Source organism: Seriola aureovittata, chromosome 20, assembly GCF_021018895.1.
Source record: "Seriola aureovittata isolate HTS-2021-v1 ecotype China chromosome 20, ASM2101889v1, whole genome shotgun sequence".
NCBI classification, from domain to species: Eukaryota; Metazoa; Chordata; class Actinopteri; order Carangiformes; family Carangidae; genus Seriola; species Seriola aureovittata.
Window position 1 is genome coordinate 1,621,093 of NC_079383.1, and position 17,610 is coordinate 1,638,702.

At 40.7% G+C, this 17,610-nt stretch overlaps 2 long non-coding RNA genes across 2 annotated transcripts in view; both read left to right on the plus strand.

The window, feature by feature from the left end:
• LOC130160980 (uncharacterized) overlaps nucleotides 1-36 on the plus strand; it is a 1,112-nt gene extending 1,076 nt beyond the window's left edge. Inside the window, exon 3 of the long non-coding RNA XR_008826083.1 lies at nucleotides 1-36. This exon is cut by the window's left edge and continues 57 nt beyond it. This is a non-coding gene — a long non-coding RNA (uncharacterized LOC130160980).
• A 284-nt stretch (nucleotides 37-320) lies between these two features.
• Nucleotides 321-16,849, plus strand: LOC130161423 (uncharacterized). Its single transcript, XR_008826146.1, has 3 exons — nucleotides 321-423; nucleotides 1,434-1,573; nucleotides 16,229-16,849. It is a non-coding gene; the product is annotated as an uncharacterized LOC130161423 (long non-coding RNA).
• Nucleotides 16,850-17,610: the final 761 nt, after the last annotated feature.

Consider the following 17,610-nt stretch of genomic DNA (forward strand, 5'->3'; position numbering starts at 1 on the left):
GAGAAGAACCAGACCCCGGGTCACCCAAAGATGACAAAGGCGGTAACTGAACCATTGTTATTTTACTGCACAGTTCCTTTTTCTTTTCTTTTAATTATATTCTTGAATTACATTCATGATGGCCTTAAAAAGGTTTTAACCACTCTTCAATTTAAGCTGTTGAAAGCTCTACAACACCAAGATGGAAAGTTAAAGTGAGTGCAGTGCAAAGACTGTTTCCCTGGTAAAAATTTAATAAATAGTTTCCATTGGGAACAGTGATGTTAGTGTACGTAAGAATTGTTTTGTAATGTGTGTTTTCTTTTATTCTTGCAGCTTACATCATGTGCTGCGGGACGGTGGATGGATCACGTGACTCACTATCACAGGGTGAGGAGCCCTGGAGAGAGATCATCCGTTTCACCTGGACCTCACGTGCTATTAGTGAGTTATATAATAAGTCTGTCGCACTACAGTGACTCACTGTCGCCCCTTGAGGTACAAAGTGGTTTGACAAGACAAGACAGACTGTGCAGGACAGCTAGCCCCTGTTACAAAATGTACCTTTTAAGGCATTAGTTTTATTGTGGTGTCTTGTCTTAACTTAAGCGTTGAAATACAAGAATCAATCTCTCGTTCTCACTCGCTCACTCGTTCGATGAGTAGATGTGCCTGTGGAGAAACCTGAAGGTAGTGGACAGGCGGTTCTTGTGCGTACTATGAAATATAGTCCTGCCGACGCCACTGAGCTGCAGCCACTTATTTGTGAAGAGATCACCATTGTCAAAATTGTTGTGAAGCTTATCGCCCCATCACCATTCTGTTGAAAATAAATGCAGTTGATTAAGAGTTGCTGTATATTGGGTAAGCTTTAAATAAAGGGCTGATTTGTTTTAGCATTTGTAAGTGTCCTTGATTTTTATTTTTAATTCGTATATATTTGTTAGGGGAACCTGGATGAAACTAACGCAGTATAATGGAACAGGCCTGCAGTTAATCCTCCTTCATGAGGATTATAATACAAATAAAGAAGTGTTGGTTTATTTTAATGGCTGTAATTGTAATTGTGGTAATGTTTAATATTTTGTCAAACCCAATTCCTATAAATGGGATGGACAACATATTAGGAACAGCTCTCAGTATAGGGTTAGTTTATATAGTGTTGTGTATATATAGCAGCTCTAGTATTGGTCAATTTCATTTACAAAGGAGAATAAAAGGAGCCATTAAAACACTGAATGGAGTTGGGCGGAGTGTCTCCCTCGAGTCTCAAGTCGTCGTGTCTCACATATTTCTCCAAGTGACTTTTCGGAGAAAGATCATATTTCATCATTTCATCTCTCCTTCTCCCTCTTCATTTCCCGCCCCACGCTGCCTTCTCTTTCCTCCTCTCTCACCCTCTCATCTCTCCATCCTCCCCTCCATCCTGCCTGCCCTGCCCCCGGATGGCGAAGGATGCGCTGGCAACAGATGGTGTCCAGGAGGCGGGAACGGCCCCTGACGGGACAGATGGGGGACGCTGGTCCCATTAACTCTCACGTAAGGGCAGATCGCCACCTCGCCCAGCCCCCCTGCGTGGATGGTGCGCACACAGGTGGGTGGAGGAGAGAGGATGTTAGGAAGAAAGGATGATGGGAAAAGATAAAAGAAAAAAACATGCGGCAAAGACGACATGATTAATGAGGCTGCTAATATTGGGAGGGGCTACTAGAGATGCATTGAGTCATCAGTGTTCATCATCAGAGGTGTTTTTCACAGCTCACAATATCCAGCATGAACACATACATGTATGTGCTCCCAATGTGGGTCTATGAAGCTGTGACGCTTGTCAGATCAGACAGGAGGACTCAGACTTCAGGGTCGAGGTATTAAAGAGTTCAGCTCTGAGAGAAAAGCTGCTAAACCCAGACATGGCAAGGACGAGAGCATCAGCGTCCCAGATCTGTTCATTCTGTAGCTGGTGTTTATGTTTACTGAATAGTCATCCTCTGTCGTTGGTTTAATCGAATTCAAAACGACTTCATCAGTGAGTGGCAGGTAAAAACATTTGGGTAAAGTGGAGAAGAGAGGAGGCTCCGAGCCCCTCTTCTGATTGGCTGACAGTTTTCTGAGTGATCCAATAAAATAGAGCAGATTTCAGGTAAAAACCAAATCCTGCAAGGTTTGGATGGTGGGTCCAGGTGGGCGGGGCTTGGTGACTGCTTTGTTGTGACATCACAAAGTTCCAGAAGTCCTGACAGCTGGTTTTAAGGCTCAGTTTCTGAATACAGGCTGTGTGCATTTCTCTGTGGACTGAGGCTTTGATACTTTCACAGTATTAATATAGAAGCTAGAGCTGATCTATAATCACACTACACATGGACACAGACCTTTACACTGGAGGAGCTTTGAAGGTCCAGGAAGCAGAGGGAGTCATGCTCAGTCCTTTAGGGGTAAATTCCATCAGGTCGTGATCCTGGAGAGTCCAGTGTGCGGTTTCTCCTCACCAGGGAGCAGTAAACTGTGTTGATCCCCCCCAGGATCACTGGAGAGGCCCAGTTTTAATGTCAGTGTCATGCACTCAGACTTTGGCGCCTGCTAAGTCTACGACGGTTCAGTGTTGTCCCACTGTGAAATCAGCCAAGTGCTTGAGGGCTCAGCAGCAGACTCTGAGTCCGTTACATTTTCTGTAAGTCTGCAACTCTGGAGTTTCCATAGGGAAAAACCCACAAATCACTGTGGCAGGAAAGGACTGTTGATGTGTAGTTATTTGTCTCATCACGTCACAAAACACTCAGCTGATCAATGTACATCCAGCCTCACACTTAACTGTGTGTAGAAATGTCTCTGTCGTGATTGTACAAAGCGTCGTCTCATTTCTCATGAGGCGTTCTGAGCTGTCAGTCCCTCCTGCTCTCACACACCTGCAGCAATAAGACTGATTAAAGTCTGTGAGGGTTCACTGCTCGGGGCCGAGGGGGACACACGGGGACAGGGTCACACACACACTTATCATCCATTACCCACCTGGTCTTCGGCTCCGTCGTGTCCCTGTTGTTGTCGCCTTTCATCTCTCGTCTCGTCTGGTTCTCTCTGGGTTTCCTGGTTTCACTCAGACGGACTCTGGTAATCCTGAGTAACCATTGTCATGAAGCACATTATCAAATGTTTAATTTATCTCTGAGTTCATGTTCACTCAGGATCAGCTGTTAATTACAAGCAAAACCAAAAACATGGATGAAGCACTTAATGTGAAACAAGATAAGACTGTAAATTTGGTTAAAATAACAGCGAAACGTGAAATGTATAGACTACATTAGCAGCAGTAGAAGCACTAGATATTATTTCCAAATGTTAAATTAAGCTAAGCCTATAAATATATTTTTTCAGTGAATGAAAATATGTGACATAAATAAAAATAAACAAATAAAACTATGAAAAATAATATAACAACAAACAAATACTATATCAACCAGGCTTGACAACAACAACAAAAAAAATAATAATAATAATTTGGTTTTTTTTTACCAGCCTCTCCTTCAATAAACCTTTCCCATTTTTCTACATGTTTTTTAACATCATCAGTTAATTTTTTACAATATATCCTTCCACAATTAATTGACGTTGAATTGATTGATATTCGGGGAATCCACATCAGCAGCTTTGAGAATAAATCTCTTCCCTCACAAAATAATCATTAATCAACTAAAAATATAAACATTTTTTATGTAATTATATATGTCTTTATTATAGCGTACATTGTTTTTGATTAGTTTATTTTTGAACTGACCTATAAATAATCTGTACTGCTTCATATTCTTTGTGACTTGAGTTTAAACTCAGTACTTTTGACCCTTTCTGGATCCCGTAGGAAGGAAGATTTTTTCTGCAGTGATTTGATTGGTCAGTCGTCAGTGGGCAGGTTAAGATCTGATCGTACGGTGCAGCGCAGGTTACCATGGTGATGCAAATGGGTAAAGGTGAGCTCAAAGACAGCTGGAAGACCTACTAATCTCTCTTCGTGGCACAGGGCCCCTCGCCATGCCGCTGCCAGCAGCTACATGTGTTGTGCCAGGAGATAACAGGTCCGCCTCCTCAGCCGTCCCACAGGCTGAGCACAAAGCCCATAATCACCTGTGGGCACAGGCAGAGAGACACAGGAATCCATGCAGGGAAAAGGGAAGGTGACCAGCAAGTGAAGCTCATGAAACAAGCAAAAAGTAACAAACAAACGATCAGACCTTTTATACAGTCGCATTTTCACACAAAATCACAAATTCTACCTCCTGTGTGCCAAAAGCCGATTTGCTGTACCTCAATACAGTTGGCAAAAAAACACCTGGATGAAAGTCAAGGGGCTGCAGCAATTAATAGAAGTAAAGCTGAGGTCTCCCCTAAAAACAACAAAGCAAGAAACAAATGACTTACCTGCTGCAAATTGCAGCTGATTAAGTGTTGCATGTGTTGCGTGAAAAGCCTCCTGGCCGTCACAGCAGTAGATTTAATTAAAGTGAATTCATGTCAGACTAAATGGGCGAGGGGAAAAAATCAATTATATGAGCCAAGTAATCTGAAAATGTGACATTCAGAAACTGGGAAATTATACAAAAGCCGCATTATTTATCTGCAGCTGTGTCTCAGCAGAGGTTTTATAGTCGGAGGCGGTTCACAGTCTCTGACGGATGAAAGACCACGTGGTATAGAGCTGTTGACCTGGAGGTATGATCCGTTTGAGTGATGGCGAGATGATGGGAAGGTGTTGGGATCATTTATAGAGGAAGCGTGTGACACTTATCAGAGGTGACATTGGTGAGATGCCTCTCAGCTTCTGTCTTCTGCTGCGTGCTGAAGAATAAAACTGTGGCTCTTGTTCATCTCTTGTTTCGCCTCTTCCCTCCATACATCACTGAAATGTGGCAGATATTTGCTGCTTGGCTTCTCTCCACGCTTAGAAGAAATCATTCTGTGATGATGGCAAAAAAAAAAAGGGCTTTCAGGGTTTTAGTTTAGTTTCACTGGCACAATGATATAAGACAGATATAAGATGGAGATGAATCATAACAAAGAGAAATCCAAAAGTCCCGGGGAGGATGTAGAAAAAACAGGAGATGAGATATGAGAGGGTGTCAGTGTGGTTATGATCAAGTATGAAACTGGCCGACAGGAAGTGAACAGTTGGTCTCAGCCATATATTAAAGGACCTTTAGGTCACAGGAGCAAAGTCCTAAAACAACAATAAGTGAAAACAGGAAGTGCAGCGTCAGAAGTTTCTCTGACAGAACCCTTTGATATTACATGTAATCACAAGAAAGTATATTAAATGGTGCTTAGTAGCACCTATACTTTCATGTGCACATGGAAGTAATGTTATTTATTACTATATTATAACTGTATAAACTATATTAACAACAATTAAAATGTACTTACAACAACATTTACACTTTGTGGTACTAATGTGGGTGGTTTTAAAATGCATTTTGTATATACTTTTATATACTACTCTCTTTTGGATAACTATTATTGTCCATATAAAATGCTAATAATATTTAAATCTCCTTTAAAGCTGCATCCAGTGTAAAGGTCTCTGTCCATGTGTAGTGTGATTATAGATCAGGTCTAGCTTCTATATTAATACTGTGAAAGTATCAAAGCCTCAGTCCACAGAGAAATGCACACAGCCTGTATTCAGAAACTGAGCCTTAAAACCAGCCGTCAGGACTTCTGGAACTTTGTGATGTCACAACAAAGCAGTCACCAAGCCCCGCCCACCTGGACCCACCATCCAAACCTTGCAGGATTTGGTTTTTACCTGAAATCTGCTCTATTTTTATTGGATCACTCAGAAAACAGTCAGCCAGAGAGGTTCAGAGCCTCCTCTCTTCTGATTGGCTCACAGACCTGTTGTTACTAGAGCTCCAGAGAGAAGCCTGAGAGAGGAGATGTAAAACTACACTGAGATGAACCACAGATATATCTTCTTATGGATCACCACTTCAAATAAAACAAAGAAAACTAATTTGACATGGGTATATATTTTATTTCATATTTCTATATTGTAGTTATAGTGATGGATGTGTATCGTCCTGTATAAATATACCAGAATTCATATAATATACCTAATATTTACTTTTTAATTGCCCTAAAAAGGAAGTGAACATGGGGCCACTTTTCTGCAGCCTCCATGTCTCGTTAATACTCTGTAATTACAAAGGAGTGACAAGGGGAGCACTTTGTGGTATGTCCTGCACAGTTACAGAGAGAGAAATATTTTTATGTAAATGAGAACATTTAAATGTAATACTTGAATTTATGAATAATTCATGCCGGCATGGTGGAGCATTGGTTAGCACAGCAAGAAGCTGCCCTCCCACAGTCCAGAGACATGCAGGTTAACCGTCGACTCTAAAATTGCCCGTAGGTGTGAAGGTGAACTTGAACGGTTGTTTGTCTCTACGTGTCAGTCCTGTGATGGACTTGGCTCCAGCTCCTCCATGACCCTAAAAACATAAGCGTCATGACTAAGGAATGAGTGAATGAATAATTCAGTATTCCTTATAACAGAGAATGAATAATACAAGGAATAAAATATACCTCAATAGATATAACATAACCTAGTATAATGTTTTTCTAAGTGCTTCTTAAATACAAACATTTAAGTACAATCGAAATATATATTTTTTTTACAAGATGCATGTCTCTGTATATATATATATATATAAATTACATTTTTTGTACTGTTTTACACGTCTGTCAATAGATATTTATAATTAAGAACTGTCTAAACCATATTCTGAGGAATTTTCTTGCTCCCATTGTCTGTCATGTAGCTGAAGTCATGTCCTTTATGGAGAGAGAGAGAGAGAGATAGAGAGAGGAAAGCAAGAGTTAGAAGCAACACAAATGACAAGTGAACCAGTAGGTAAATGCGTTACATGACTACACATCAGCAGAAATCTATGAAGTATAAGCATGTGTGTCATAAAGGCAGAAAAAAAGAAATCAGGCAGAGGAAATTCAATGAAATGAAATTACAGTGGCGTATAATCCACAGAATAGGAGATTGAGATTCTGTATCGTTGCATGAACCATAATCGAACACAGTGGCTCCTTGTGATAGACCAGGTAGGACTGTCAGCAGGTGCTTGACAGTTTAACATTAGTTCACAGTGACATTTTACTGTGTGGTTTTTAATTCATGTGGAGAGATTCTACCCAGGCATATATGGGCATCATATTGATAATATTGCTATAAAATTTATATTTCCACATTCACCTCTTGTAAATACTAAAAACAGACACATACTTTAGTAGACAAGATAACGGTGTTTAGTCTTACCGAAAGGTCAGAAACTTCTCAACATCGTTCAGCCAGCGTCTGTTGAGAATAATCTGTGGGAGTGCGTCATGTGCTGCAGAACCAGATATCATGTAGTCTTTCTCACGACTCGCCGCATACAGGGGGGGATGTTGACATCTGCCAACGGGCCCATTCATGCACGCCTGTGTCATGGTGAAGCACCCCTCGCCACATACCCTAATATAAAATGGCATTTTCAGCAGAAACAATAATGTTGTGTGACGTACATGTTCATCCACCGCGAATATGAGTAGCTAGCTTAGCTAGCAGTTGCTGTAGTAGAACAGATTTCAGTGGACGTGGATTTACTTCAGTGGTTAAATTCATGTACGCAATGCAAAGAAAGAAATCGTAAGACACTTGGCATGCAGAACAGCAAGACCCTTAATGTAAGTCCCTTTGGATAAAGGGATTCAGCTAAATGAATGTAATGCAAGAGCTTCCTGCCCTGTACGCAGTGAATCGATACAAAATGAACTGATGACGGCTGAGCCACACTTCATTTCAAAGGTATTTGTATGTGTTCGTGGTGGTTGTATCGTCTTGTGAAAGCCCATTATATTCACCATGAACTCCTCTCCATTGTTCGCCTTCTGGCAGCAAAACAAAAAATGGTTGACTGCGTACTCAGTGACGTTTACATCATCACGTTTACACTGCTACCGCATGAAGTTTCTTTGTCAGATTTTTGGCTGCATGCCAGATGTCCAGTGAATGGATCACACCTCGATCCTGTTATTTCCTTTCTCTGGGTCCGGAATAAAGAAATACACAAAGACACACATTTCAAATCTTTTCTAACTACATTCAGTGAAGAAATTTTGCACTTTTTGATCTAGTTGGCAAGTGACAGTTTGAGTAAGCATTACAATGTACCAGTAATTACACGTTACAAATGGCAAATAAAACAATTCTTGAATCTATACTCACTCATCAGTGCTGAAATCTGCACATGAGCGTCCGTGACTCTGATATTTAGTTCCTCCAGAAGCCTGTCCGTATGAAGGCGTGCTTCTCCATGGTCACACTGTTTCAGTCGGTCTGTCTCTTGTCCTCTGTCTCTACATTGATTACGTCCAGGGAGCCATGTCCTGTAATCCACCAGCAGCACTGCATGAGAAAATATGTAGTCAAATGCTTATATGCATAGTAAAATACAAATGAAACAGAGAACCGCGTGAATATTTCTACTCTGTAAGCATTTAGAGGACAAGTTTTGCCAATACACACCACACATGGAAAGGTGGGACATAGTCAACATCTGACGGGTCTGAATCCGGTTCGTTGTCCAAATCAATTCTACAACATCCCAAAAAAAAAATCGCTTCCACACTGTAAAATAAACATGCTAGATGACAACATGTGGTGAGGAGATGTGTTCAACCTGCACACTGTTCATACAGCTGTTCGCCTTTTCCTCATCCAATACAACACTCCAAAACATCCATGGACTTGATGCTACAGACAAAACTATTATGAGCACATATCACGCCAACAAAAAGACAATAACACAATGTAGAATCACAGATGGGGGTTCATTGTGGCCATAATGGGGTAATGTCTAGTCATTATACAACACACCCTTCTTCCAAAGCTTGGGCCTCAGCAAGTGGTCTAACTCCAGCCATTTGAAAATCCTCCCTGTTGAGATAACAGCTCAGTATCACCAAATAACCCTGTTGAGTGTGCAGCAGGTCTATACACATATTCCAGCTGTAGAAAGGAATGTAATAAGCAGAGAAAGCATAACATGTGATGAGGTGTTATCATCTGTTGTATGTACATATTGGTAATGTTGACATTGGCACTGAGTCATTTTCTAGTTAGAAATGAAAACAAACTAATCGCTCAGACTCTCCTCCAGTTGTTGATGGCTGACCAAAAATTCCTGGACGCTTACTTGACGTAGATGTAGTATTGCCCTGACGTGCCACTGCTATAGTGGCTGATATTTAAAATGCTGGAAAATAAATTACAATCATATTTAGAACAACAGTAGTTTCTGTAATATTCCCAGATTTTATTTTGACCATTGGCTCCATGATACTAACTAGCTTGCCGTTTGCGAACGTTACAAAGCAACCAATGCCAGATCCATGCAGCGTGGCTAAGTTACATCTAGCTGGCTCCGCCAAGGATGTCATATTTTCGGTCCCGTTTATTTTTCTGATTGTCGGCAAGACTAAAAACTAGCCAATTAACGTACTCGCGATAACGTGTTCAAGCACTTTTTGCCTGACGTCGGTCCAACTCCCGTTTGGCTAGACGGGCTTCAGTGGATATAACCCTCTTTTTGGGCTTACATGGAGTCTGTGTTGTAGTCTGTGTCGTGGAGGTTGCCGGTCGCTTGATAGCGGACTCGATTTCTGAGCTATTGTTGCTATTGCTGCTATGCTTTGTTGCCGCTGTATGGGAGCTTGGACTCGGGAGTGAGAGCACACGTCATATGCGTCACACCGACGTCATTTTTCCGGTGAAAGAGCGACCTGAAGCACTTCACAAAAATAGCTGACCACAGCTGATAGAGGCAACCTAGTAAGTGGGGGAATGTCAAAGTTTTTGTCTTATGAATCAGCCTGTTCACTCATTGGCATTAAAAAGTGATTATAAAAAGTTTTAAACACAGAAAAGTTGTCTAATGCCCCTTTAATGTTTGGCATTTTGTACGTGCAACAGCGAATCTGCTTTATTTGAAGTGTTGATCCATAAGAAGATATATTTGTGGTTTTAAGAATCAAAAACCATCTCACTGTAGTTTTACATCTCCTCTCTCAGCCTTCTCTCTGCAGCTCTAGTAACAACAGGTCAGTGAGCCAATCAGACTGTTTTCTGAGTGATCCAATAAAAATAAAGCAGATTTCAGGTAAAAACACTCAGAGAAACCAAATCCTGCAAGGTTTGGATGGTGGGTCCAGGTGGGCGGGGCTTGGTGACTGCTTTGTTGTGACATCACAAAGTTCCAGAAGTCCTGACGGCTGGTTTTAAGGCTCAGTTTCTGAATACAGGCTGTGTGCATTTCTCTGTGGACTGAGGCTTTGATACTTTCACAGTATTAATATAGAAGCTAGAGCTGATCTATAATCACACTACACATGGACACAGACCTTTAGACTGGATGCAGTTTTAAAATATTAATATTAAATAATACTTTAATTAATATTAAAGTTCCTTGGGACACCACTCTAAACAGGGAGAGGATGAACTTCTCACCAATGAAGTCTCAAGATATACTAACGATTTGGAACCGATAAATAATTATCTTGATAAATACAACAACTCCGTGAATTCAGTTCTCATCAGCTTGTTCAGTCTTGTAATGTCGTGACTGTGAGGGTCACTGCAGGGAGTTACTAATCAAAACAAAGAATAAACACAGTTTGTTCTTGTTAACAGTGTGGACGTGTTATTCATCAGAGGATATTCAGAAGAAGCTTCAAGTGAAATATTGTCCAGTGAGGGATGAACACTGGCTGCAGGCTTTAACACATCCTCTCAGAAGACTGGGTGAATCACGGCTGCTGGAAGTATGTTTTCCTCCAGCCTGTTGTTACTATATTTAAGCCTCATTAACCTTATCTGCAGCTTGTCATGTGCATAATGGTGTGGTGTGGTTTCCTTCCTTGCAGAGGAACAGTTCTGAGAAACTGTATGTGAAAATATTTAATAGACACAAATTTACTGCGTTCTCCACATTTTTCAGGCCTCAGGCTCATTATTGTCTTGCTCATCAGAATAGTTAGAAATGGTCTGACTAACAGCTAAGTTAGATTTTCTTTTAAATGATTTCACACATACCACAATACTCATGACTCATTTCTGACTGGACTGACCTCAGCATACACTGCTTTCCAAACTCTATACCACGAGATCAGATTTGTCTTTGGCAGTAAATGTGAATTGCTTTATGTCGCTCTGTTCTCTCAGCAGCAATATTCACTATCTGTGTGTTGCATCTACATTTTGCAGTTTTTGATGTACTGTGCCTATAATTTCACACATGGCTCACACAGTGGGTTCCCTCATTGCATATTTAGTCTTCCAACACAGCACCAGTGTCCTCCTCTGACCATGTGCTGCTTTGGACTATACAACATCAGAAGAAGAATTACCGCCTCCTCCACTCAGACTAGTTTCAGATTATCCAGAGTCATATAAAATATTACCTGACTCAGTACGCCGCCCATCGTTACCTCTCACATCCACTACTGCAAAGCTCCTCTGGTGGACCTCCCTTCAGACACAGTGAAACCCAGAATGCAGCAGCCCGTCTGGTCTTCGATCACATGTCACTCTCTGGCTCGCCGACCTCTGCTGGCTACCTGTGGCGCCCCAATCAAGTGACCTCTGGGTCTGCTCCGTCTACTTGAACTCAGTCGTTCAGCTTTATTCTCCTCCTCAGTCACTGAATGTGGTCTGTCATCACCATCCCTGCACACAAGGCGGTGTCAGTCCGGACTGTTCTGGTCTGTGGTTCTGTCAGAGCAGGAGAGTTCCTGTCTTCAAGAACCTGTTGAAGACTCCTCTCGTCAGAGACGCCTCCTCTTCTAGCGCCTCCAACACCCTGACTTGTCTAACTAGCTCTTACTGTGAACTTCCTAACCTGATCTCCTTGCACTTATACAATAGATGCAGTGCCTAGTACTTACTCGAAGGTCACTGAAGCTTCAGTGTTCACTTCACTTGTACGTCACTTTGGACAAAAATGTCTTTCAGATGAATGAATATAAACGTGTCTGAAGCTAAATGACCTTCTGTCCATTTTCATGCAGTCGTGAGGAAACAGTGATTGTTGATTTAAACTCCAAAACTCATTAAACTCTCCTGTTCGGAGGAGAGCAGGTGATGTTACAGCAGTGTCACTGTTGTGCACGTGTCTATTATTTATATGGATATTAAAACGCAAATACTCAACAGACATTTTTAGCTGTAGCGCTAATCGTTTTCTAAAATCACTGACAGGTTTCAGTCTCTCTTGAAATGTATATTCAGCAGCATCTGGCCGACACAGATAATATACCGCAGCCTATTGCTTTACATTGATATTGAGAATACTGTGTGTTAGCTGCTACTGAACCTTACATACAGTACCTTTTACATTATATAACAATAATATAATATAAATTTAACATGATGTATTAATATAAAAGGTGAAGAAATTATTTTCTGCTGCGTCTGTCGTGTTTCTGAGTCTCTGCTCATTCATCCTTTTATTCCTTCAGTCCAGTTGTTCGTGAATGTTTTTATTCTGCCGTCGTTTCACTCTCACCTGTCTGCCCTCTTCCCTCCAGGAGGGTCACCTGACCTGCTCACCTGTTCCCTCTCACCTCATTACTGCATTACTCCCTTTCCACTTCCTCTCTGCAGGTCGTCTTTGTGCCTCAGCTCTGCAGCTTTTTGCCCTTTTTGATTCTGATGGTGTTTTCGACCTTGCCTTTGTGTGTTTTCGTTTTTTATTATTTTCTTTTGGATTTTGCCTCAGACTGACCCTTTGTATTTAGCTTGCCTGCCTGGATTGTTTTATTAGTTTGGCTGTTTTTCCTAAGTGAAAACTCTTTAATTTATCATCTGCCTCCTGAGTCATGCTCTCGGGTCTCTGCTGATCTTTGTGATCTCTGTAGGTTGCCGTCTTATTTGATGTTCACCTGGAAGCAAGTTGGAGGTTTTGAAAATGAGATAATGTTCATATTGAAAATTACAGGGAGGCTGAAAGCGCTGAGAAGGCAGGTCTGTGGAAACCTGGTTTTAACGCTGCTTTATCGGTGCCACTTTACAATAGGACGACCCCTTAGAGGATTTATAAATGGTTTATAACTAGTTTATTAATTAGCTTGTCAGCACTTTCTAAATCATTTATAACCTGTTGCTTGCTCTTTGTTTTCTCCATCGTCAGCATTTGTACCTGCTGCTTCATCACGTTTGTTAAGTTATTATCAATTAACCAGCAACAGCATCTTAATTTTCTAAAAGTTTCATCTGGCAGATCAAGTTATGGCAGATCACATGATCATATCACGTGACCAGATCCATCCTCTCAGGCCTGGGCAGTGTTGTTTACCGTGACATGTTCTCAGCAGCCGTCCTCATTATAATCTCAGCTGTTGATCAGATTGTTCTGCACATTAACACGGAGATGATTCCAGGTGTAACACAGGTGTAACCTTCCTTTACCTGGTGAACTGCTCACCCATTCTTTGTCCCTCTGTTTGCATCTTTGTGATTCTCGCTCCATCGTCTTCATGTTTCATCTCATTTTAACAACCATTTATTTATCAGTTTCAAATCATTTATAACTGGTATTTATAACACATCGCCATTTATTAATGAGTTACTATAAAGCTTCTTTTACCAGTTATAAATGGCAGTAGCTCATTAGTAAGATCAATAAGTATTCAGCATTAAGTTGATGTGACCAAATAGTGAACCTGCATCAATGTATGAAAACTGTGTGAAGATAAATAATATAATAATAGTGTATAGTGAGTACAATTAATTATAACAAAAAAGACAAACTTGTTTATAATTTTTCTAATGAATTTAGTGTTAACAACTGAATAAATAACCTAATTATAAACCATTTATAAATCCTTTATAAGGGTCTTATTGCAAAGCGGTGCCACTTTATCTCCATTAGAGTTTGTTTGTCTTTATGTGTTTTGCTAAAACAGGAAGTCGTTATGAATTTATGAAAGGAAGTATATTTTTAATGTAGCAGTTAAAATCATTTTGTGTGCATTCTGGTTTTCACCCTCGTGCACACAAGCATGTGTGCACGAGGTGTGTGTTATGATTGTATATGCAGTGCCGACATCAGGAGAAATCCTGAGGACAATGCAGTGGATGTATTATAATAACTGCGCATGTCTCTGGTGTGCAGTATATCTGGGATCTTGCACGCCATCAAGGCCCAAGCCTGCAGGTTTTCATACCCATAAATCATTCCAACAGTTGATTTCAGAGGGAGGAATCTGCCGGTGCAATCAGCTGCTGTGGGGTTTTGGCAGGAAAGCTGCTGACTCGTGGCACATAGCTGCCGTGTGCATTGTATTGCATCCAGCATCCTTTAATAAGCTGCCAACAAAAGCTCAGATGAGAGAAAATAAGGCTGAAACCCCAAAGGTCAAGTGAGTAACACATGATCTGAGCAGTGGCTGGCTGCAGAGATGAGGGTGGAGGGCTTTCCTCTTATCAGCCTCCCACAAGGCTTGTCTCTGTGGGAAGCAAAACAAAACTGTGCTACTGGATATTCTCATTACCCACAGTGATCCTATCGACTTCTGTTTAATTGCTTTCAGATTCAAAGGGAACAAACTGTACCGGTGCTAAACGGGCCAAACGGTCAAAGATTTTTCCTCCACAAGAAAACAGAGTAGACTTTAACAGCTGATAAGCTCCTGCTGCCTGACCGGCCACCAGGAGCTCAGTCATTGTCATAATAATAAGCTGGTGTTTGAAATAAATGGGAAAAACTACTGGTCGAGAAAAACGTCTCATTTCCTGTGAATTAGAGAGAAGCTGTTACTTTAATCTCTGGCAGAGGTTGTTATCACTGAGGAAAAGTGGAAGTTTTTTAGAGCCAGTGTCAGTGTTTCATTTAGCACCTTACCCCAGCTGCATGCTCTGTCCGGCTCACACTAAATGAGAGACAGGGGACACCGTGGACAGGTTCACCTGTTCACCACCGACACTAACAGACGCTCACACCTCCAGACGTGACCTCATGTGTTTGCACTGTGAGGAGAAACCCACACAGCCTGGGAATATGTGTTAAAAAAAGCCTTTTGTATGAGTAAAGGGAATATATTGTTTTGAATGATTAATTTAAGTCAAGTCAAATTTATTTTCTAGACATTTAAACACAGTTTGAGCCGACCAAAGTGCTGTTTGAAGGACAATTAAAATAAATAAAAGCAAGTAAAACAAGAAAACAACAAGGAGCAAATAAACAATCATGAACATGACAACGGTCTAAAACGTTAGCCAGCTAACCTTTTAGCTAATTCAGTTGTTGATGATTAAAATGATTTTGATGATTCTGGATCCTTGGCATTACCGCTTTCGTAAGTAGGTTTGTTTTTTATTTCTAAAAGGAAGTTTTATATGTATATATATATATATATATATATATATATATATATATATATATATAGATACATATATATGTGTGTGTGTGTATATATCTGTGTGTGTGTGTGTGTGTGTATATATATATATATATATATATATGGAGTGGAGCTAATCAGAGCTAACATCTAAGCTCCACTCACTGTTGGAGCCAGACTCTAACCCATTTATTTACACGCTGTTATTCCTTTCAGCACATTAACACTTTCAGAAGTCTGAGTACCTGATAAGACTCTCCACATATTCTCACACAATGTTATTTTCATATCTTAAATTTTACGAACAATGTGGATTTCCATATTTTAAATGTGACACTCACTTTTCTTTTTATGTGAACTTCCTTTGCCACTTAAAACACAGCGTGACAGCAAAGCAGTTTTCTGATCAAACAATAGAACAGTATGTGGTAAAAAGTACGTGACAACATGCTGAAGCACTCTGTGTCTTTGAACACAGCAGTGGCATGTGGAGGTATCTTCACTTGAGTCACAGCGAGGCTCTTGAGGCTCTTTGCCTTTTCACATCAAAGGCAAATATTAAATATTTTAGTTTTCTGTTGGTTTGCAGAACATTTTGTCAATTCATAAGAACAAAGATTAAAAAAAAATTTTTTAAATTTATTTCCCATCACTTTTAAATGTGTCTGTGAAATTAGAAGAAAATATATTAAAGAACAACACGTGAGTCTGTCAGTGAGTATGTTTACCCTCTCATTGCTGTCTGTTGTGAATCTTGTCCAAGTATTAATATTTGACATCAAATAAGGAACCTGGACATTTATTTCATTATCAGATTTCTCTTATGACCCCAGGCTGAGGAGTGAGGATGCTACAACTTACAGATTTTCCCTAAACGCCTCGCATGCAAGCAACAGGTAAATGCTACAATTTACAAATGTTCCCTAAACGCCTCACATGCAGGCAACTGGTAGATTATACAATGAACAGATGTTCTCTGAATGCCTCTTATGCAGGCAACAGGTAGAGCCTACAATTTACAGGGAGGGTGTTATTGACCTTTACATGCTGGATGTGATCTGTGAGAAAAGAGAGGTTCCATTTAATAATGAAGGAGGTGACACTCGTCTGTTTAATTCTCTGAATCAATAGATGAAGCTGCAGGTTGAACTGAAATCAAGTCAGCAAATACTCCAGAGTCAGATGCAGCATAATCAGTGCTCTTCCTCTGTCTACAGACACACTGCAGAGGATCTGACAGTGCATTTATTTTTTGAAGTTAAAGTTGTCGGTCTGAGTCTCAAATCTGAAGGTTTTCCTCCAGATATGTTTTAAATTCTGTAAAAATCCTCCTGCTATGATTCATATTTAGTTCAACATGTTTTCACACATAAAAACTGGGTCTGAAGCTCATCTGCTCTCACTTCCTGGTTGAGAAATCTGGATCAGGCCTTGAGCCCCGCCCACCACCTGCTGGCTCCAGTCGGACAGGTTAGTGGCTGACATAGTGTTAGCGGTTGGGCTAATGCTAACTTTCGCTTTCTCTGTACTGACAAGGTTTCAGGTGTGTTTAGCCCCGCCCCCCGTCCCCACCAGCTGTCAGGATTGGTTCCTCAGGTGTGTGACGTATGAAACCCTGAATCTGTGTTTATGAGACTGTCATTGGTTCACTGCAGGTCAAGGTGGAAACACTCAGTCATGGAGTTGATGGTTATTTCATCATCATGAGTCTGTGTTATATAAAAACATCATGTGGACGTTAGCGAGGTGAAACTCTGGATTTTACTCAGACGCTCTTGAAGTTAAATTCTCTCTGAGGATCTGGTGATGTCTTTCACTGAATCTCACAGTTTTTTAGATTTGTGGTGAAATGTTCTGTGTCCTTCTGTAACTTCCTGTCCTCTGCGTTTTCAGCTGCGTTTTCAGCTGCGCCCTCAGCATTTCTGAAGGCTACTTTTACTTTTTTTTCTGTTGATTCAGTCCATTACCTTCTTTTATCTGAGTTTTGTTGTTGGGTCACACACAGGTTTTTGATGACCTTGTTACCCACACAGAGGTTTATATAACCGGCTGCAGCAGCCTCCTCTACATGTGTGCCCTGAAAACCTATTCCAGTCAGTGAGGGTTAGGTCTTCTAACGTGTGGTTTGTTGCAGTTGTATAAAAAATAATTGGAAATGGCTCCACCTCAGCTACAGATGCTGCTCACATACTAACG